The 19,747-nt window shown below is 42.6% G+C and overlaps 1 protein-coding gene across 5 annotated transcripts in view; it reads right to left on the reverse strand.

Annotated features, from left to right (window-relative positions):
* Positions 1-19,747, reverse strand: part of BICRAL (BICRA like chromatin remodeling complex associated protein) — a 105,144-nt gene that overhangs the window by 50,201 nt on the left and 35,196 nt on the right. Inside the window, exon 1 of one of the 5 annotated variants that reach the window (XM_066359393.1) lies at positions 2,503-2,520. The exons of the other annotated variants lie outside the window; for them this stretch is intronic. The gene's annotated coding sequence lies outside the window, so the exon portion shown is untranslated. Of the gene's footprint in view, positions 1-2,502; positions 2,521-19,747 lie in introns of those variants that run through there. 5 annotated transcript variants of the gene reach the window in all.

Below are 19,747 nucleotides of genomic sequence, written 5' to 3' on the forward strand. Positions count from 1 at the left end.
TCTAAGTGCTCAACAGACAGTGCCTAAATTATCTTTTAGGGCTTTGAGTAAACTGATACTGCCTTTCATACTCTTTCTTTTCTTTTCTCTTTTCCTTTCTTTTTGAGAGAGAGAGACAGGGACAGACAGACTGGAAGAGAGATGAGAGCATCAACTTGTAACTGCAGCACTTTAGTTGTTCATTATTTGCTTCTCATATGTGCCTTCATGGGGTGGGGCTCCAGCTGAGCCAGTGACCCCTTGCTCAAGCCAGCAACCTTGGGCTCAAGCCAGAGACCACGAGGTCATGTCTATGATTCCACATTCAAGCCAGCGACCCTGTGCTCAAGTCGGTGACCCCATGCTCAAGACAATGAGCCCGTACTCAAGCCAGCAACCTCAACCTTGGGCTTCCGAACCTGGTCCTCAGTATCCCAGACTGATGCTCTATCCACTGCGCCACCACCTGGTCAGGCCTGATATTGCCTTTCTTTATTTCTTTTAAACTCCCAAGCAAAGTTAATCATTCACTTACTTGTATCTGTACAACATGTCTGACATGTTACTAGGATATAGGTGTATGACAAAATTTTGTTTTTATGACTCCCTAGTTAGTTTACAAATTTCATGAAAGCTAAGTCAGTTTCTTTCCATCTTGCTGTTATCACCATTTATAGTGCAATGCCTGATACAAAATTACCCACAAAATATGTTTTACTCAACTGAATTACTTTTGTAAGATTTCAGTCTAAAATACTAACTTTTCCAGGGGTGATATTAGTTCCTTATCATTTAGTTTCAAGAATATGCAGCTAGGCTACCCTTGAGCACTTCTGCACAACCATAAGGCACAGGACTTGGGATTCAGGGTGGTGGCCCACCATCCAGGACCCGCGGGCTCGTGGGGCCCTATGTAGTAGCTGTCACACATTCCCGCAGTGTGGAAAAGCTATGCGGTCAGCTGAGTGCCTGTCTCTGCTGCAGGTAACTCAGCTCTTTGAGACCTAAGGAAAAAGATTGTCTATCCCTCCATGACAATCCATTTAATAGCTAACAAATTTCCTTAAAACAGGGATTTTATGTACTAAATATATATATAATTTCTTGGAGTCCCCAAATCTTTAGTGCAGTGATTTATTATATTAATAACAGTTGTGTTCATAAAAGACTCAGAAGTAAAAACCAAAGCTGGCCATGGGTGGCACTCTGAGGGCCCCAACGCCAGACTGACAGGAAAGGAGAAACAACTCTACAGGACAGGAGAAAACAGATGTCCTGTCAAGTTTTTTTTACAACTTCTTTATTGTATTTTGTAAGAGACTGAACATTTTATGACTATGCAAAACAATACACAAGCTGTGACTGAGAAAGATACAAAGTACTGCTATCCTGATTGCTATTAAATATTAAGTAAAATTAAACTATAATTGTAATAATTCATAATACCTCATTCCATAGAATATGTATTTAAAAGATGAGTCAGTTCTTGGCAGTTACACTACTCAATTTCAATTAAATAATTTTTTCTTTTTGTATTTTTCCAAAGTTAGAAGCAGAGAGGCAGTCAGACTCTTGCATGCACCCGACCAGGATCCACCCAGCATGCCCACCAGGGGGGCGATGCTCTGCTCCGTTTCTGCTGGAACCATTCTAGCACCTGAGGCAGAGGTCATAGAACCATTCTCAGCGCCCAGGGCCAACTTTGCTCCAATGGAGCCTTGGCTGCGGGAGAGGAAGAGAGAGACAAAGAGGAAGGAGAGGGGGAGGGGTGGAGAAGCAGATGGGCGCTTCTCCAGTGTGCCCTGACTGGGAATCGAACCCGGGACTTCCACAGGCTGGGCCAACGCTCTATTGCTGAGTCAACCGGCCAGGGCTTTCTTTTTCTTTTTTAAATGATTTTAGTGAGATTTTTTAATGATTTAGTGAGAGAGGAAGGGAGAGAGGGAGAGAGGAATATCCATCTGTTCCTGTATTTCCCTTGACTGGGGATCGAACTGGCAACCTCTGAGCTTTAGGATGGATAATGCTCTAATCAACTGAGCTATCCGGGCAGGGCTTCAATTACATAATTCTTGTATTATATTTCAAAATAAAAGATTACTTTCTGTTCTCATCACGATTGCCACATTTATTACTTTCTTCCATGAAAAATAATCAGTCATTGAGAGAATCAGCTCTCATGGCAAGCTCACTTAGCAAAAGGAAGCAACACCAACATTGAGACTAACCACCCACAAAGACAAACCTGCTCATGTATCAACCAAAAACACAGCAAAAATTTCAGGAGCCAGAATTAAAAACCAGAAGAGCCCAAAGTAAGTCTCACTTGCATCCTCTCCATAAAAACAGACTATCTGAATATTAAATAGAAACTGCTCTAACACCGTTTTGCTTTCTAGTTTCATTCAGAAAAAAAAAAAAAATAAATGGAAAGGAGATTTATTTAAATCATTTGTGTTTTTCCTAATAGGAAGGGGATTACTTTTAGAAAACATTTTACAAAAAAAAAAAAAAAAGCCTGACCTGTGGTGGCGCAGTGGATAAAGCGTCGGCTTGGAAACACTGAAGTTGCTGGTTCAAAACCCTGGCTTGCCTGGTCAAGGCACATATGGGAGTTGATGCTTCCTGCTCCTTCTCCCTTCTGTGTCTCTCTTTCTCCCCCCTCTCTAAAGTGAATGAAGTCTTAAAAAATAAAAATGAAAAAAAAAAACTTAAATGAAGTAGACAAAGATATACCAATGTGACTTTTCCTACTTTAATAAAAAGAATGGCTATCATTGCACAACATCAGTCATAAAGAGTAAAAAGAAGCACTGTTTGCATTCCCATTCCCACAGTCATGAAATTCACTGAAATATAGTCTGGTAATAATTAAGCTATTAAAGTAAAAACTGCCTACAATTTTTCTGTATTTCCTCAAATATAATAGGGCACGGCAGCTCGGTGTTAGTGTAGTTTGCATGTATTGTCCCTATATATGAAATGGCAATATGATAAATAAAACTTTCTTTTATTAAGCATTAGTATTAGCTATCTGGTTAAAATTATTATGCAAACTCTTGACTCTCACTGCTCTCTGTCAATGAGTAACATTCAAAATATGCTGGTTTTACAGTCTGTTCCAAGAAAAACAAGCCCTATAAAAACAACTAATAATATTAACAAACAAAATTCCATTTACAAAGTTAATTATGTCACCAGGAAGAGATGCTGAGGATTCCCTTTTATAAAAGCAAATGCAAAAGGAAGATATGTGGATGAAATGAACTTTTTGAGGAGGAGAAAAGGAGAGGAAATTTGTTTTTAAAGAATTTCTTTTTGAAAGGAGAGGAGATAGACTCCCGTATATGCCCTGACTGGGATCCACCTCACAACCCCCATCTGGGGCTGATGCTCAAATCAATCCCAATCGAGCCACTGGCTGTGGGAGGGGGAGGAGGGCGAGAGAAGCAGATGGTCACTTCTCGTGTGTGCCCTGACTGGGAGTCGCACCTGGGACATCCCCAGGCCGTGCCGGCTCTCTACCCACTGAGCCAACCAGCCAGGGCCAAAAGGAACTTTTTTAAGCTTAAAAATTATTTTTAAAAGAATATGGACAAATATATATGTAGCATAGTAGTACTCCAAGCAAGATTTCAGTTTCTACAAAAACTTTAAAGATGACTTCATCTCACCTTTCTAAACTCCATTTAAAAGACACAGACTTCTATCTAGTGTGAAATCCTTTACAAATCCTAAGAAATATTACATGAACAGAAATTTATATTTATAGTTATTTCTATCAGAGACCACTAACACACTGACCATCAGTAGGGAAAGATCAAAAGTTTTGGGGAAGAATGGTGGTGACAGTCGCATAACAATGTGAATGTACTTCGTGCCACAAACTGCACTTAAAATGGCTAGAATAGTAAATTTTATGTTTTACCACAATAAAAAAATGTGGTAAAATATTCTTACCAAAAATATAAGACCATTAAGAGCTTGTTTGAATATAACTATAGTTGACTCTTTTTTTTTTTTTTTTTTTTTTCATTTTTTCTGAAGCTGGAAACAGGGAGAGACAGTCAGACAGACTCCCGCATGCGCCCGACCGGGATCCACCCGGCACGCCCACCAGGGGCGAAGCTCTGCCCACCAGGGGGCGATGCTCTGCCCATCCTGGGCGTCGCCATGTTGCGACCAGAGCCACTCTAGCGCCTGAGGCAGAGGCCACAGAGCCATCCCCAGCGCCCGGGCCATCTTTTGCTCCAATGGAGCCTTGGCTGCGGGAGGGGAAGAGAGAGACAGAGAGGAAAGCGCGGCGGAGGGGTGGAGAAGCAAATGGGTGCTTCTCCTATGTGCCCTGGCTGGGAATCGAACCCGGGTCCTCCGCACGCTAGGCCGACGCTCTACCGCTGAGCCAACTGGCCAGGGCTATAGTTGACTCTTAAACAATGCAGGGGTATGGGGCGCTGACTACCTGAGAGGAAGGGAGGCAGAGAGAGACTCCCGTATGCGTCCCGACTGGGATCCACCTGGCAAGCCCACTAGGGGGTGATGCTCTGTCCATCTGGGGCCCTTGCTCCATTGCAACTGGAGTCATTTTTTTAGCACCTGAGGCAGAGGCCATGGAGCCATCCTCAGTGCCCAGGGCCAACTCATTCCAATGGAGCCCTGGCTGCAGGAGGGGAGGAGAAGAATGAGAGAGAGAGAAGTGAGAGGAGGAGGGGTAGAGTAGCAGATGGATTCTCCTCCTGTGTGCCCTGATTGGGAATGGAACATCCACATGCCAGGCCGACGCTCTACCACTGAGCCAACCGGCCAGGGCCCACACATACCTTTTGACTTCCCAAAACTCAACTTGCCCTGTGGTATTCACAGGGTATCGTTCCAGGACCCCACCACAGAAACTAACATTCCTGGGTGCTCAAGTCTTTGTATAACGTGGCACAGAACAATGCATACAGTCGGCCCTCTGCATCGGCAGACTCCCAACCTTAGAAGGAAAACAGTACACGTTTTTTGGGGGGAAAAAAAGGATGAAAGAAGTTGAGGCAGATCATCCCACAACCAGTGACAGGCATCTGAGGAGGCTGTGGGAAGAAATCCCCCAAAGGGAGGACAAGAGTTCTTAACCCTTTGTATGCCTATGGGCTGTCTGGTGAAGTCAATGGAGCCTGTTGTGGAGTAATATTTTAAGATGTATAATATATGCAGGATTTTTCTGAAGTATAATTATAAAGTATTTATAAATTGTAATATCGTTATATACATGATTCTTCAGCAGCTGATATGCAAAGTTTAGTGCTGAGTCGAGTAACTACTGTCATTTGAAAGAGAGTAATCTTTTAAGAATCCTGCAGATGTGCCTGACCTGTGGTGGCACAGTGGATAACGCGTCGACCTGGAAATGCTGAGGTCACCGGTTTGAAACCCTGGGCTTGCCTGGTCAAGGCACATATGGGAGTTGATGCTTCCAGCTCCTCCCCCCCTTCTCTTTCTCTGTCTCTCCTCTCTCTCTCTCTCTCTCTCTCTGTCTCTCCCTCTCCTCTCTAAAATGAATAAAAAAAAATAAAATAAAAAAAAATAAAAAATAAAAAAAGAATCCTGCAAATATAATGTGAGAAAAAATATTTCCACAGGTAATACATTCCCAGACACCATTAATACTGCTGTGGTTTGTGGCCTTATTTTTCATTTTTTTTATTTTTCTGAAGCTGGAAACGGGGAGAGACAGTCAGACAGACTCCCGCATGCGCCCGACCGGGATCCACCCGGCACACCCACCAGGGGCTAAGCTCTGCCCACCAGGGGGCAATGCTCTGCACCTCCGGGGCGTCGCTCTGTTGCGACCAGAGCCACTCTAGCACCTGGGGCAGAGGCCAAGGAGCCATCCCCAGCGCCCGGGCCATCTTTGCTCCAATGGAGCCTTGGCTGCGGGAGGGGAAGAGAGAGACAGAGAGGAAGGAGGGGGGTGGAGAAGCAAATGGGCGCTTATCCTATGTGCCCTGGCCGGGAATCGAACCCGGGTCCCCCACACACCAGGCCGACGCTCTACCGCTGAGCCAACCAGCCAGGGCTGTGGCCTTTGTTTATAGATTTAAGAAATGGTAAATTTCTTTTTTTTTTTTTTAAGATTTTATTTATTGATTTTTAGAGAGAGGAGCGAGAGAGAGAGAAGGGGGGGAGCAGGAAGCATCAATTCATTGTTGCTTCCCTTATGTGCCTTGACCAGGCAAGCCCTAGGCCTTGAACCAGCAACCTCAGCATTCCAGGTCGATGCTTTATTCACTACGCCACCACAGGTCAGGCAGAAATGATAAATTTCAATTGCAGTCTAGTTACATGCATTTTCGTATCCCGGTTCATGGGCACCCCTCCCCCAATTCTACCCACAGATCTTTTAGGGGTCTGTCCATGGAGTCCCTGCACTGTTAGCGTCCAGGGCAGCTGTTCAACATGTGGAATGAGTACACTCAGTCCAGTAACAAATGACAAATTCTAAACATCTGAACACAATCCACAAGATACTTTTGTAGTAGCTAAGCACAGCACACACGCTCACTTCTCCAGACTGCTCTGATGTGCTTTTTTGCAGTGCAAAGAAATGGAAGGTGCTGCCACACACACAGGTTGGTGGCGGTAGCTGTCGATTTCAACGGTGCAGAGAGGACTCTTCAGTATCACCAGTTATCAAAGAATTTCCTAGTAAGGAAGGTCAAGTACGCTAATTTTCTCTAAGCTTAGTAGAGAACAAAAGAAATACATTTTATAATTTGAAAAGCCTAAGATTGCAGTGGAAAAGCCCATCAAAACTCTCAACTTGGCCTGACCTGTGGTGGTGCAGTGGATAAAGCGTCGACCTGAAATGCTGAGGTCGCTAGTTCAAAACCCTGGGCTAGCCCAGTCAAGGCACATAGGGGAGTTGATGCTTCCTGTTCCTCCCCCCTTCTCTCTCTCTCTCTCTCTCTCTTCTCTAAAAAATGAATAAATAAAGTCTTACAAAAGAAAGAAAAACAAACTGTGGTGGCGCAGTGAATAGAGTCCCGAGTTCACTGGTTCAAAACGCCAGGCTTGCCCAATCAAGGCATATATGACAAGCAACCAATGAACAGCTAGAGTGAAGCAATTATTTCTCGTCATTCCCCCGCCCCCCTCTGTAAAATCAATAAATAAAATCTGAAAAACAAAACCAAAAAAACCCTCTCAACCTTGGACCAGAGTGAGCTACGAAGGCAAATTTCATCTGATTAACATTCAATAGTCTTTTTCTGGAAAACTTAGTCAAAATTTACATCTTCTTTCTCCCAAACATCCAATGTGGAAAAACAGTCCCACAAATCAAGTACTTTTCCGGTTTTTACATTAATGCTGGGAAATGAATAGGCATCTAAATAAACACTTTGTTCTATATTCATTTCTGGGCTCTCCGCTATAGATTATTGAACCCCCAAGCAACTTAAAAACAGCTTCTAGTGATCTCAAAAGAAAATACTAGATTTCCTTTTTAAAGCCAACTCAATGTGATTTTTTTTAAATCTTTTTTTTTCCCACTTAAAACCCACCATTCTAAAGGTGGCAGTCCCATGTGCCAGAATCGAATGGTGTTAGGGCAAACTGTACACTGGGCTAGAACACTGCCCCCTCTTCCGAGAGCTCTGCACCCACAACACAGCCCCTTTTTCTTGGGAAAGAGACAGACTTTTAATTTGGCTGACAGGCTGACCCAATCTTACATATATCACTTCTGGGTCATTTAAAATTGGACAGACCCATAGTTCTATTATTGCCATTATTCAGTATCATCCTTTTGGACAAATTAGAATAATATTTTCATTATTTTGTTTTGTTTTTTTCTTTTGTTTTTCTTTTTTCTTTCCATTGTTGGTTTTTAGAATAATATTTTCTTGATTCATTATATCTTCATAATCTTTCCCATAAGAACACCTTACTTCCCTCTCTAAAGATTTGAGTTCTGCGCTGGCCAGGTAGCTTGGTTGGTTAGCAGCACATCACCCAATACACTAAGATTGCAGGTTCGATCCCTGGTCAGGGCATGTACAAGAATCAACCAATGAATGCATAAATAAGTGGAACAGCAAACTGATGGGCTCACAGGAGAAGCGCCCATCTTCTTCTCCACCCTTCCCCTCTCCTTCCTCTCTGTCTCTCTCTTCCCCTCCCGCAGCCAAGGCTCCATTGGAGCAAAGTTGGCCCGGGTGCTAAGGATGGCTCTGTGGCCTCTGCCTCAGGCGCTAGAATGGCTCTGGTTGCAACAGAGCGACACCCCAGATGGGCAGAGCATCGCCCCCTGGTGGTCATGCCAGGTGGATCCTGGTCAGGCGCATGTGGGAGTCTGTCTGACTGCCTCCCTGCTTCTAACTTTGGAAAAATAAAAAAAAAAAAAAAAAAAAAAAGAAAGAAAGAAAAACGGGTTGATGACTTTCTAACATTAGGGAGATCTTTTCTGTCACCTGACTGTTGTGCAAACAGACCCCCCCAGCCCAACTTCTTAATTGATTATATGTCTAGTCTAACCTTAAAACTTTAACACAACAGTGCAAATGTAAAAAAAGTATACTAATGTATTAGTTAGTACTCATAAAATGTCATATAAAAAAACTAAACAAATTTTCTCTGGTATGCTTTAGGTACTGTGTGGGACCCAATGTCCATTTTTCATTTCGGTGAGTTAATGTCCTCCCCATGCCTCTTTCTCATGATTACCCAAATTTAATTTTTTCTTGTATAATTCTCTGGACATTTACTTTTGAGGTTGTTTTAACTACATAATATATATATAGCATAACAAAAAATGATTCTAAGTATATATCATATTGCATAGTCAGACTAATAAAGAGAAACAAGTAAAATAGCTTTAAAATTTGAAAATAAAAAAAATATTTGATGTCTATGGATAGAAACAGCTCCAAACACATCAGCTGTAAACCTTCCTCTAAGTGTGCTCATGCTGGAGAAAAGGGGCTGGGCTTCCTGGATGTCTCCGAGCCTGAGATCCTCCCGGAGCTGGAGAATGAGTGCCAATGGGGAATGAGAATAGACCAACCTATTTCTCAATATATTTCTCTGCACTCAGGAAATATCAGACTTAAAAGAAATCTAAATATAGAAGCACTCACTTATTCTAAATCCTAGAAGACATACTTCCAAATCAAAACCACACAATAGCCTGACCAGGCGGTGGCGTAGTGGATAGAGCGTCGGACTGGGATGTGGAGGACCCAGGTTCGAGACCCTAAGGTCGCCAGCTTGAGCACAGGCTCAGCTGGTTTGAGCAAAGCTCACCAGCTTGGACCCAAGGTTGCTGGCTCGAGCAAGGGGTTATTCGGTCTGAAGGCCTGTAGTCAAGGCACATATGAGAAAGCAATCAAAGAACAACTAAGGTGTCACAATGTGCAATGAAAAACCAATGATTGATGCTTCTCATCTCTCTGTTCCTGTCTGTCTGTCCCTGTCTATCCCTCTCTCTGACTCTCTATCTCTGAAAAAAAATTTTTTTTTAATTAAAAAAAAAAAAACATAAAAAAACCACACAATAAAAAATAACTTAATCTAATCAAGAGAAAATAATCTAACAGTCTCTATTCATGGGAAAAGTCACTTTAAATTTGAAGACATTTCTCTGCATTAGGAAAAATCTACAGCCCTGGCCAGTGGCTCAGTGGATAGAGTGTCAGCCTGGAATATAGGTTCGATTCCCGGTCAGGGTACACAGGAGAACAGACTGTCTGTTTCTCTTCTCCTCCCTTGCTCTCTTCTTTCCCTCTTCTCCTTTTTCAGCCAATGGCTTGATTGGTTTGAGTGTGGGCCCCAGGCACTGAATATAGCTCAGCTGGTCCGAGTACATGAGCCTCAGGTGCTAAAAGTAGCTCTCTATTCAAGCACTGGCCCCAGAGGGGGTTGCCAGGTGGATCGCAGTAAGGGAGCATGTGGGGAGTCTGCCTAACTATCTCCCCTCGTCTCGCCTTAAAAAAAAAAATCTACTATTCTACCTCCCAAGTTAAGTCCAATGTAAAAAACTAAAAGTTGCTTTAGAAAACTTCTTTTGATATTAATTCTAACTTTGTATGTAATACCTTTGTTTGCCAAACACAAATATAAAAGATTTTAAGTTTAATCTCTCAAAATGGCACCCAGTTTTCTCTGGTTATACTACTTGTTGAGAAATGATTTCTGAGAAAAATAAATTACAAACTACACTAAGTTATTTTATATTTGTAAAACTTCCGCCCGAACTGTGGTGGTGCAGTGGATAAAGCATTGACCTGGAACACTGAGGTCGCCAGTTCAAAACCCTGGGCTTGCCTGGTCAAGGCATATATGGGAGTTGATGCTTCCTGCTCCTCCCCCCTTTCTTTCTCCCTCTCTCTCTCTCCCTCTCTCTCTCTCTCTCTCTCCTGTCTCTCTAAAAATGAATAAAAAATAAAACTTCCATGTACACTGCATTAAAACTAAGTTTAGTCTAAACTACAGCTTTTCTTTTTAATTCAGAGGAAATGCTTAGGGTTTTATTTATTTATTTATTTTTAATTTTTTTTAAGGTTTTATTTATTCATTTTAGAGAAGGGGGAGGGGGGAAGGAGTAGGAAGCATCAACTCCCATATATGCCTTGACTGGGCAAGCCCAGGGTTTTGAACCGGCGACCTCAGCGTTCCAGGTCAATGCTTTATCCACTGCGCCACCACAGGTCAGGCCAATGCTTAGGGTTTTAAAAATTATTGCTACAAAACCACTGATGGGATGGCCTAAACCATGTAAAATAAAAGGAAAAGTAATTTAAAATATTTCCTAAGGAGCACTGAATACCAATTCTAAAATGAAAACTTAATCAAGAAATCAGACAAAATGATTTATCTTTTTTTAAAAATTACAAAAGGAGTCCTATCTGAAATATACCACTAGTAACTTTTAAAGATTGTTGATTTTAGTACTTAAAATAAGCAGCAGTCTCGATACTCCTTAGTCATGTTTGAAATATTTAGTCTTCATGACAAATTTTGAAATTCTCTCCCACTATACACTTACCACAAGATTTGGAAATTCTTCATCCCCTTAAATTAGGCTTACCACTAATGAGTAGGGGGAGGATGGGTTCACACTGGGTGAGGAGAAACGTCAAGTTCGTCCTCACAGCCTTGCATGACCAACGACCTCAGACTGCTCATTGGGCGGCACAACGCTCCAGAGCTCTAAGTCAGCCCAGGCGAACTCCAAAATCCCCAGTGAAAAAGGTTCAGGATCTTTTACTGCTGTTCCCAATCAGGGCTAAGCTTTCTTGTAGAGTAAAAAGAAAATAAATAATGAGTTTTGACATATTATCTCACTGGCTACAACTGAGTAAATATGTCTTAGAGTCAACCTACAGCACGGCCTTTTAAAATGATGTTTCTCTAAAGTAAATCACATCTGGTATATTTTAAATACTTCCTCCAAAACCTGTACTATAATTACTGTGCCTACATTGACAATATTTCAAGCAAGAGAACAACGTAAGCTACACAATATCAATTTTAAATAACGTCTTACTTGCAAAGGTTCTAATCTATGGCCACACCACCCTGAACGCACCCGATCTTGTCTGATTTGGAAGCTAAGCGGGGTCGGGCCTGGTTAGTACTTGGATGGGAGAAGGTTCTCTTCTCCAATTAGGGTTTTATTTTGTTTATTTGTTTGCTTTTTTAGCAAGAGAGAGAGAGAGACAGGAAGGGAGAGAGATGAGAAGCATCAACTTGTGGTTGCAGCACCTTAGTTGTTCAGTGATTGCTTTCTCATATGTGACTTGACTGGGGGCTACAGCAGAGTCAGTGACCCCTTGCTCAAGCCAGCGACCTTGGGCTCATGTTTATGATCCCACGCTCACGCCAACGACCCTGCACTCAAGCGCTCATGCTGGATGACCCCGCACTCAAGCGGTCACCTTGAGGTTGGCATCCCACGTTGACACTCTCTATCCAGTGTGCCACCACCTGGTCAGGCCCAATTAGTTTGCTTGTTTTTTTTAAGTGAAAGATATGATGCACAATCCTCATTGCTACAGCTAAAATGAGCCCCATGTTTGACTCACCATACTATGCAAATAGAAGCTGGATTATCTGCCAAAGAGGCAGAATAACTGCTTTGAGCTTAAACTTTGACTATCAACCTAAGAGATTCTGTTCTTGTTTTTTTTTTTGTTTTTTTTTTTTTTTGTTTTTTTTTTAAGAGAGTCAGAGAGGGATAGATAGGAACAGACAGACAGGAACAGAGAGAGATGAGAAGCATCAATCATCAGTTTTTCGTTGCAACACCTTAGTTGTTCATTGATTTGCTTTCTCATTTGTGCCTTGACCGTGGGGCTAAAGCAGACCGAGTAACCCCTTGCTCAAGCCAGCGACTTTGGGTCCAAGTTGGTGAGATTTGCTCAAACCAGATGAGCCCGCGCTCAAGCTGGTGACTTGGGGGTCTCAAACCTGGGTCCTCCACATCCCAGTCCGATGCTTTATCCACTGCGCCACCGCCTGGTCAGGCGAGATTCTGTTCTTTTGGTCACAATTTTTTTTAAATTAATTTATTTATTTTATTCATTTTTAGAGAGGAGAGAGAGAGACAGAGAGGGAGAGAGAGACAGAGAGAAAGGGGGAGCTGGAAGCATCAACTCCCATATGTGCCTTGACCAGGCAAGCCCAGGGTTTCGAACCGGCGACCTCAACATTTCCAAGTCGACGCTTTATCCACTGCGCCACCACAGGTCAGGCTGGTCACAATTTATTTAGCCATTAAATCACTACTTTTCCCTGTTCCTCTATTGAAACAAATGTCATCCAATTTTAAGACCTCAAAATGTTTACCTAACAGGCAAAATGTATGATGCACAGGTCTGCAGTATATATTCAAATCCCAGCTCTGCCCCATAGTAATGTAACTTTGGGCGAGTAATTTATCCTTTCTAAACCTATTATTTAGAAATTGGAGACAAACCAATCTACAGGGTTGTGAGAATTTAATTATATTAAACCCATTAGGGTTTGAAATAATATTTAGGTTTAACAAATATTTCTCTTTCCTCCCCCCCTTGTGAAAATGTTTCAGTTACATGTTAGGATACAAAGTGTAATTGCCTTGATACAATAAAGCATCCTGGATTTTGGCTGAACTGAAATAAGCCCTTTCTAGAAAGGCAATATGTTCATATCTTATTCCTGTACATTTAGGGTTTTTATTTCGGGTAATATGTGTTTAATGTGTTTTCAAGATAGCCAAAGAACCCACAAAAACAGAAAATGTTCAGCTTTACAACTTTATTTCAAATGTATAATTTAAACATCACAACTATGTAAATTAAATTGATTAGGATTAAGGGGAACCTAGGTTTAAGACCTGGTATGGAAGCACATATGAGGTAAGGAAAAACTGGTCAAAGCCCCCAGCTGCCAAGGCCTCTTTCAACTTTTCTTACAACATATGTTAACAGCCTCTGAGCTTTCTTGAACTGCACTCCAAAGGGGCAAACGGGCCAGCCACCCCCAGCCGAGCCACGTCCGGGGCCCCATCTCCATTCCACCAGGTACCACTTCAAGGTTTCCAGATTAGGGCTTCCTGTTCAAGTCCACACTCCTTTCCTTCTCCATGAGCTCTCCCACTTCTCCACACTCATTTAACTGCCCCCTCCTTTCTGCCAGCCCCCTCACCCACTGCACTTTCGGCTCCTGTTATAGAATGTTATCTATCACATGAGAACCGTATCATGCAGATAGACTGATCGGTGTTACTAATTCACATTGCCTCATCACAGCGGAGTACCATTTCTTTTATCCATTTGCTCCCACATTTGATACATTCTAACGCATACTCCTCCTTAAACTCAAAACCTTTTGTCTCTGCCCCTGACACATGACCTTGCTCTCTTCTCAGTGAAGACTGTAGACACCTATTTTGAATTCTACCATCCACCATATTCTCCTGTTCCCTAATGTCACATTACTATTACTTATTCTGTAGCTAAGGAACAGAGGAACCTCATGAAATGTGAATGACAGCAGATTGAAATAAGGAGAAAGGGAGTGTAAGAAGTGCTACACATTTCTTCTGGATACTGTTTGAATGTTTAAACAATGACTTCCTGGGAGAGGGGAAGGGAAGAGAGGGAGGGGAAGGGGCATAAAGAGAAACACATATAAGGTGATGGAGGATGACTTGACTTTAGGTGATAGGTATACAACATAATTGTCCAAATTATGTGGAGATATGTTCTCTAAATCTATGTACTCTAGTTGACCAATGTCACCCTGTTAAATGTAATTGTCTAAATACAAATATATTTTTTAAAAATGACATCCGGGCCTGACCTGTGGTGGCACAGTGGATAAAGCATCGACCTGGAACATTGAGGTTGCTGGTTCAAAACCCTGAGCTTGCCCGGTCAAGGCACATATGGGAGTTGATGCTTCCTGCTCCTCCCCCACTTCTCTCTCTCTCTCTAAAATGAATAAATAAAATCTTAAAAAAAAAAAGAATTCCTAATATTTATTTCAATTATACCCCTGAAACCCACAAAATTAACCATGATAAAAGAAAATACTCTCTCTTTAGTCTCAGTAATTTGAGAGTTGACTTCTAAAGCTACTTTCTTCCATAGAAAATATAGTACAGCCCTGGCTCATTGGCTCAGTGGCCGAGCATCAGCCTGGTATGTAGAAGTCTCAGGTTCAATTCCTGGTCAGGGCACAGAGGAGAAGCAACCATCACCCCTCCCCATCCCTCTTGTGTCTCTCTCTCTTCTTCTCCCGCAGCCAAGTCGGCCCTGGGCACTGAGGATGGTTTCACAGAATAGCTGGGTTTCTGGGCAACAGAGCAGTGGCCTAGATGGGCAGAGCATCACCCTGTAGGGGGCTTGCTGAATGGATCTCAGATGGGGTGCATGTGGAACGGGTTGATGTTTTTCTCTCTCCCTCCCCCGCTTTCCTCTCTTTCTCTCTCTCAAATCAATGGGACAAAAAAAGAGGGTTTTTTTGTTGTTTTTTTAGCAGAGACAGAGTCAGAGAGAGGGACAGATAGACAGGAAGGGAGAGAGACGAGAAGCATCAATTCTTCATTGTGGCACCTTAGTTGTTTGTTGATTGCATTCTCATCTGTGCCTTGACTGGGAGCTACAACAGACTGAGTGACCCCTCACTCAAGCCAGCGACCTCCTGCTCAAGCTGGTGAGCCTGCGCTCAAGCCAGCGACCTTGGGGTTTTGAACCTGGGTCTTCTGCGTCCCAGTCTGACTACGCTCTATCCACTGCACCACTGCCTGCTCAGACAAGAGTTAACATTTTAAAGTGTATCGTTCAGTGGCATTAGAGTACATTTACATTGTTAGTCATCTGCTACCACTGTCCAGCCCCAGAACTTTCTCATCATCCCAAATTGAAATTCTGTACCCATTAACTCAGTTTAAACCAAGAAAGATTAAAAAAAAAAAAAAAAAGATTTTCGTGGTTAAATTCATGGCCCCTAACATATGTGAACAGCCTCTGGGCTCTTCTGCACTGCACTCATTCGCTGCTTCGCTTCCCTACCTAGCGAACATTCCACGGTTCCCCACTGCAACCACCCTGTTCCCCAGCTCCTCTCCTCCTGCCACACGTGGGAGGCAAACTCCAGTCCTGGCGGAACTGATCACCTGCCATTCTTCGTTTCCTTTGCCACAGCTGAATGTTGCTGGCAGAAAGCCATACAACCAACCTGGCTGATTGGTTTCACCTTCAATTCAGTCCCAAGCCACAGCCAGGCATTCGATAATGCCAGCAATCCTACCTCGGTTTCCAGTGAGTTCACTGTCCTGCTATCCAAAGTGGGGTATTCTCACCCCAACCCATCCGCACCCCCTCTGCCTTTACTTTAAGTGCCCGCCTTGCCTCAGACTTGACTGAGAAAACAGAAACCATATATTCTGCCCCCAATTCATACCCCTGCACTTGCACCCATATTCTCTGACTGCTCTCCTGCAAGGCACGGCTCCTTGCCCCCACCTGAGGCACTCTTCTTGTGTTCTGAATTCCTTCTCACCTTCTCAAGAATTCTCTTTTGGCAGTATCTCCTCTGCCTTCGTCTCTCCTTCTCTATTAGCTAGTCTCATTGGCCTATGTGGAAATGCTCTTCTATTTCCCATCATTTCTTCTATAAAAGGAGGGAAGGAGGGAGGGAGGGAGGGAGGGAGGGAGGGAGGGAGGAAGGAAGGAAGGAAGGAAGATAGATCGATCTTTGCCCCAGCCAGGTGGCTCAGTTGGATAGAGCATTGTCTTGCACCAGGGTTGCAGGTTCGATCCCCCATCAGGGCACATACGGGAGTCAACCAATGAGTGCATGAATGAGTGGAATCGATAGATCAATGTTTCTCTCTCTTTCTCAAATCAATAAATAACCAAGATCTTCTTTGACACCACTTCTCTCCGTAATGACTGCTGGCCTATTTCTGTCTTCATTTTTCAACAAAACTTCCCCAACAGGCGGTCTTTGTTCACTTAATGCCCCAGTCCCTCAATGTGCTCCAATCTGGCTTCCATCCTTATATGCCACCGAAACTACTTGTCACAATGGCCACCTCCATGTAGCCAAAATCAAAAGGACATTTCTCTGTCCTCACCGCTTAACTTCTCAGCATCATTTGGCAGGGGAACCGGCCCCTTTCTTGAGAAAGATAACTTTAATAGCCCAAACTTCTCAGTCTCTTTTAGCCGCTGGAGTGTTTTAGGGCTTGATCTCAAGGCCTCTATGATCTCAACCAGTTCCACGACGTACCACCTGTATGCAACGGAGTCCCAAAATAGATGTCCACTTGTCTCAGCTTGACTTGAACATTCACTGTCTACTAGACTTCCTACTTGGAGAGCTCACCAGTATTTCAAAAACATAACAGGTTCTACAGAGAACTCTTGTTATCCATCCTTTCCTTTCCAGTTTCTACAACCAGCAAATGGCACCCAAGGCTTAGGCCAGATCCTGAAGGCATCCTTGATGCCTCTCTCCCTCCACAGCTAACGCGTTACGCAGATACCTGATTTCACCTCCCAAATGACCTGAAACTCACCATCGCCTCCGCTCCATCTCCATTGCCACTGTACTTGCGTAAGATAGCATCAATCCTGAGCTATTGCAGTAGCCTAACTGCCCTCTCCACTTCCTCTCTTGCTTCACATAGCAGCCAGTGATCTTTAAAAACAAAAACATATCACTGCCCTAATTTAAGCCCTTCAAAAGCTTCTCATTCGCATTACAATAAAATCCCCCCAAACCCCCATACTGCCTATTACAAGAGGCCCCGCAGGATATGTTCAACTCCATTTCAGTCCATTCTCCTCCGGCTTTGTTCTAACACCAGTGACCTGGGCCTTTCTGGTTTTGCATTTGTTCCCAGGCCAAGAATGTCTCCCCACCTTTTCAGGTGGCTAGCACAAGCTCACGTTTCAAGTCCTAACTCAAATGTCACCCCTTCAAAGGGACGCTCCGTGATTCTAACCAGTCATTCCCCACTGCACACTCTTTTAGATCCACCAGCTTATTAACTTCTAATAATTTTTAACCTGTAATTATCTTGATTCTTTGTTTACTTATTTCCTGTTTCCCCCACTAGACTGTAAATTCCATGAGCACAGAGATCTGGTCTGTCTTGAATTCCACTAAAGGCTACTTTAAAATAAAGAAGCTCCTCTTTCCCCTCTAAGCAGGTTTATTTTAGATTTCCCTTCCTTTCAAGATTTATTGGATTTCAGTCAAAGGATATGATTACTTTGGCACTTGCCATGAAAACCTAGGAGAGAAAATCCACAGAGGCAGTCAAAGACTAGAGCTCCAACCACTCACTGGTCTAGACTGGACATAGACCGCACACAGATATTCAACAGTTGCTCCTCACAAAATTTTTTTAATGTGGACATAAAATCTTGACATAAAAAAAATCAAAGTTTTCAACCATTTCCCCTAGCAATTACTAAACACAACATGATTTGAGAATAAATAAAGAAAAGCACAAAATAAGTATGTGGTCCTTGCCCCAGAGAAGTTAATGATCTCATCACTGACTTGGTTCTCACTTTGGTCAGGGTGGCTAGTCATCACTGGGTCTGATGTTTCTTCCTGGCTCTCTGTCTTTGCACATACTCCATTCTTATCAGGTGTCATGTCGAGAATAATTTCCCCATCCTACTTCCCCAAACCCAAAAGATAAAATTCAAAATTCAGAAAAACCTTTCTTCCAAGGATTTATCTCTAGGCTTTTATTTCAGGATTTTTTCTACCCTATTCCTAATCTCTTTATCAATCCCAGATTCAATTCTATTTTTCTTTAATTTGACTTTAGAGAGAGAAAAAGATCAATTTGTTTTTCTACCTATACATGCATTCACTGGTCAATTTCTGTGGGTGCCCTAACTGCGGATGGAACCTGCAACCTTGGCACACCAGGACACTCCAAACAAGGTACCTGGCCAGGCCTTCAATTCCGTTTTTGTTTCGTGACTGTCTTAACTAAACTAGGTGCCCCACCTGGACCTAGAAGTCTATGTGTCATCTAACTTCTCAGCAGAATGATATGAAAAGCTTTTAGAAAATGCAGAGATTTAAGTTTTAGGATGCCTACCTAAGCCTTCCTTCTTAACAAAGCAGTTCCAACAATCTGATAAATGGCAGTTACTGGAGAAAAATAAAAATGAGAATGATGCAAGTAATAAACTGCTGAAAACTCAGAATGATATGGACCAAGTCTACTGTTCCTATCAAAAAGAGCCAGCGGCACAGTGCAGCGTAGTGCAAGTACGGAGCAACCCTGATTGCAGCATACCTGCGACACACAGGCATCACCTGGAGAGCTTTGGCCTCTTGCTACATATTCAGATATAGGAGATTGTGGGTGGGTCAGAATTTCAAAATTGGAGTTAGGGGCATCAAGAAGTTGACGAGTTTATAAAATTGAGACTGTCCTAACACATTGGACCTTCTAAAAAAAACCAACTGGCCCTAACAAAAAATGAAGAGGTGATGTTGCAAATCTATAAACATCTCCCCAAGTGCTCAAATTTGGAAACCATAGGTGCAGAGCCAAGAGCATGGCTTTTGGGGGATCCAATGTCAATTCTGCCACTTAAAACCGCACGATCTTGAACATTTCGTTGATCTTGATTAACATTAGTTCCTTCCCTGCTAGAAATAATAAAATCAATACTGCAGGGCTGATAACAACAAACAGTAGTTCAATAAAGTATGGAGCAGTTCTTGGCATAATATACATTGGATTTTTTTTAAACACAGGGAGGGACACTTACTGGTGCCACTGTTACTTTTATGCCCTGGGAATTAACTATTTCCTTTCCATCTCTGCAGACTCCTAAAGACACCAGAGCTTTACAGGCTTTCCTCCTCCTCCCAGTCATTTTTTTCAGTAACAAAACGAAGTTAAAACCTACACATCTTTTAGTATGCAGCCACTACGGGGCAGATACTTATATTGCAAAGGAAAGGAAACACTTTATTACTTTTCTGAGTCAGGAAGAAGCTTTACTTACATTGATGAGAAAGACGACCCAAAACACAGGGCAGTTTGTGTGTTTTTTCTTTTTTAAGAAAGGGAAAGTAAACAAGAAAGTCTCGAAGTGTTTCAAAGCAATTTTAATTTTTCAGATCAGAGTTCAGACACTTTTTAAATTACTACGGGGGAGGGGGTAATATGAAAGCCAACAAGAAGTTTCAAATTACTGGAGCCTATTATCTTCCCACAATTTGACAATTAGATCTCCAAAGTTATTTTAAA

This window comes from Saccopteryx leptura, chromosome 1, assembly GCF_036850995.1.
Source record: "Saccopteryx leptura isolate mSacLep1 chromosome 1, mSacLep1_pri_phased_curated, whole genome shotgun sequence".
In the NCBI taxonomy this organism is placed as follows: Eukaryota; Metazoa; Chordata; class Mammalia; order Chiroptera; family Emballonuridae; genus Saccopteryx; species Saccopteryx leptura.